The sequence below is a fragment of the Apteryx rowi genome, unplaced genomic scaffold (assembly GCF_003343035.1).
Source record: "Apteryx rowi isolate R43461 unplaced genomic scaffold, aptRow1 scaffold_806, whole genome shotgun sequence".
In the NCBI taxonomy this organism is placed as follows: Eukaryota; Metazoa; Chordata; class Aves; order Apterygiformes; family Apterygidae; genus Apteryx; species Apteryx rowi.
Window position 1 is genome coordinate 145,772 of NW_020451101.1, and position 3,539 is coordinate 149,310.

Consider the following 3,539-nt stretch of genomic DNA (forward strand, 5'->3'; position numbering starts at 1 on the left):
GTGGTGCGGCCGGGCGGCGTGATGGGGAGGAGGGCGTGCGGGTGGGAGAGAGGGGCTTCGGGTTTTGGGGAGCAGGAGGGGGGTCACCACCGGGGGGGATGTGCCACATGCTGGGGACAGAGAGGTGTTTATCCCTTTTTCCCCCTTTCTCCCTCTTTGTGCTACCGTATCTCGAGGGAAAACGGKGAAAAAAATAAAAAAAATAAAGAGGGGTGTGGGGGAATAAAACCGGATAATAAAGCCCCGGGGTTGGAGCCGTCGGGTTTTTTCTTTGCGGATCCGTCTCTGGAGGTGCCCAGGACGGTGGAGGCACCCAGCACCGGCAGCTCCGGGAGGAGGAAAGTCTCGGGCAGCCTCAACCCCTCTCACCGGGATGCAGAGTAACCTAATATTGTGCTTCCGTCCTCCAGCGATGCCTCTTTCCTCCTCTCTCTCTTTAAAAKAATTGCAAAATAAAGATTAGATCGAGGGATTATTTTTTTGCACCATATATACATCTCCAGTGCAACAGAGCAGGGTGGAAGAATCGGCGATAAACTGGAAGAAACGCCGGGCTGGTGCAAAATTTGCCCCGCTTTGGGCGCAAGGCGTTAACTCGGGGAAGAATGCATTTAGTCTCATTTGAATGCGCTATTTCGGGCATCGCTTTTCCTTTTTCTTTTCTTTTTTTTTTTTCTTTTTGCAAGAATGTGCATGGGCTGCTCAGCCCGGCCGCAGCCTCGAAGTCTTGCCCGGTTGCACTAATTCAGCAATGAGCCGAAGCAGGGATCTTATTTATTTTTTTTTCTCGAGAGAGCGAGCCGCGGAGCAGACAGCGCACGCAAACTTTGGGAAGACAAGTCGGCTTTGGCTTTTATTTATCCCCAGCACATTAAAACAAAGCCTGGGAAAGCTTTCCTTGGACTCCTCCACTAGAATATGAGCTTCAGTGTCATAGTTTCTTCACTAAATTGGTACTCCGGGGGGAAAATTATACGCTGATCGCAGACTTTCTCATACCACGGGCTCTAATTTCCCTGAGGGCTCCACAGCGAAAATTCCGCTCCTTCATTTTTTCCCTCCTCCAAATGCATAATGGGAAAGCAACTTTCCTTTCCAAATCTAGGTAAGGATTTTCTGGGCGTTTTTAGAGGCACTGGCAGCAAGGGAGCCGCTTTCCCTTTCCTGTAACTCGTATCTTGGCCATTTTTCTTTGTGCTCCACTTTTTGTCTGGAGGTGAGAGCAACTCTCTATATAGTTTTCCTTAAGACCATCGCTGATGTACCTGGGAGGATTTCTAAATCTTTCAGGCATCAATGAGGGGATAAAAAAGGAAATAAAAAAAAAAAGGGAAAGTAAAAAAGCAAAAGAAAAATACCCAGTGTGGGACAGATTTACGTTGAATTATTTTCTTCTTGCCCCAAACTGAAATAAAGAATGACTTTCTTCTTTGCTGTCATCCAGCCCGTATTTTTTTTTTCCCCAGGACATGTGGATAACAAAAAAAAAAAAAGATTTTATAATAAAATTCCGCAGCTGATTAATTTTATTTTAGCTGTAATTCCCGTGGCCTGGAGAAGCAGTGCTTGGCTTTGAACCATATTAGATGTGCTCGTACGTGCTTTCTAGGTGTCTGGGCACAAAGAGAGACATGGAACAGTTATCTTCATGCGTTTGGGGCAGAAATCCTTCTTTTTGAGTGTTTGGCTTGAAGACGTACCAGTCAGCTTGGCTTTTTAACAAACACAGTGCAGCGAAAACCTTAAGTTCTCCAGCTGCAAACAGAAGTTCACCTGCAAGATTTTGTTCAGCCTGAAATCTCCGTGTATTTTTTTAAGGAGAGAGCGACAATACAGAAAATTGCTCATTTGAAGGGTAGAAAGGTTCAAGGGTAGAAAACCTCCTTAAAAAAAAAACAAGAGTTAAAACCTTGGAGATGCAAAAATCAGAGAGAACTTGCATTTTTTTTGCAAAGCGGAGCTGGACACCGCAAGGATATAATTGATTTTCCCATGGACTCTGAGATTAATCTGCTTCTCTCTTCCTTTCTAGTGCTGGAATAAAATTAAAGAAATAAACAACCCGTTTCTCCCAGGATCTCTCGTTAGCCCCGCTACTCCGCCACCCAGAAAGGGAAGGGTAATCAGACAAACCCATACTTGTCTTCATAAGACGAAAATTCAGCTTCTTTCTTTCCGGAGCCCTGCTGTAGATATAGAGGGAACCGCTCCCTTCAGAAATATCCATATAAAATATTCTCCGGATGCAGCGTGATCTTGGAGCAATCTGCTAGCCTATAGCCGCAGTGAAGAGGAGAAGGAGGATTTTATAAGTCAATATTATTTTATATTGCCCCATTTTTCCTCTCCTTTCCCTGATTAAAAAGAAAAAAGAAAAAGAAAAGTAAATGTGACGGGCTATTCCAATCATTGTGTGTAAGCGATGCACACATTTATTTCAGTCTTTCGCTTTCTATCTGAATGCACATGCAGAGCCAGGACTATTATATTTAAAGAGGGAGAGAGCTTGAAAAATGTTATACAAAAAAAAAAAAAAAAAAACTCCGAACTCAACCTAATGAACGCAATGGGTCTCACATCTGTTATTATTTCTAATCGCTCCTTCTCTTCCTATATATATTTTTTTTAATTTATGGGTACCACTCTCCTAAGAGCTTCCACATTTCGATAAGCATAAAGATYCCTGAGCTGTTTGGGGTTAATTAACTCGCTCGCAAGTCCTCCAGCTCTCAATGCCTCGCTATCGGAGGAAAAAATATATATATAGTTTAAATTAGATGCTGCCGAGCAATTTAGAGAATGAAATGGAGTTTTGGGGCTGAGGATTGAGGGGGACCCGGTTTGCCCTGGGTTATCGAGGCGGCTCTGGGGACGTTCCTCGCTCCCTTCCCAACCAGGGACCCCTTCTCGTCCCCAGGAAATTCCCACCACCACGGCTTAAATGTGATTTTCTTCTCTCTTGCCTCGAAAAAATGGGGGGGTTCTTCTTGTTTTGCCTCCCCTTCCCCGCCTCTCTTTCCCGAGTTTTCGCTTTGCAGCAAGCAATTGTAAAAATCGGTGGTTAATTGAATCTATATTTCACCGGGATAAGAATTGTAAATGTCCTTACACAAACCTGGAAAAGAGTGTGCTATTATTTTTATTTATTGCTTTGTCTGCTTTACTGAAGGCGGTATACCTTAAGCCCTTAATGTTCAGAAACCGCATCTTTTCGTGTTTGACGCCGATTTTGTCCAACAACTGCGTTGTTTGGCTCCCTCAATTATACCAGACGTACCACACCTCTATTACGCTTATCATAAATCTTTACATTTTCACACTGAATCCTCCCTCCACGYTTCACAGAGAGGACATATGCTAGCAAATGTTAACTACTTCATAAAATTAGACGCAAGGATCACCTGTAAAAAAAAATCAAAAACCTCGCAGCTAGGTGAGGGAAGGGGTCTTCGTTAGGAAATTGGGGGCTTTGCCCTGCCGCAACTCCATCCTTCCTTTGGTCTTTAATTTCCTTATCTTTTCTTGCTCTGTTTTTTTTT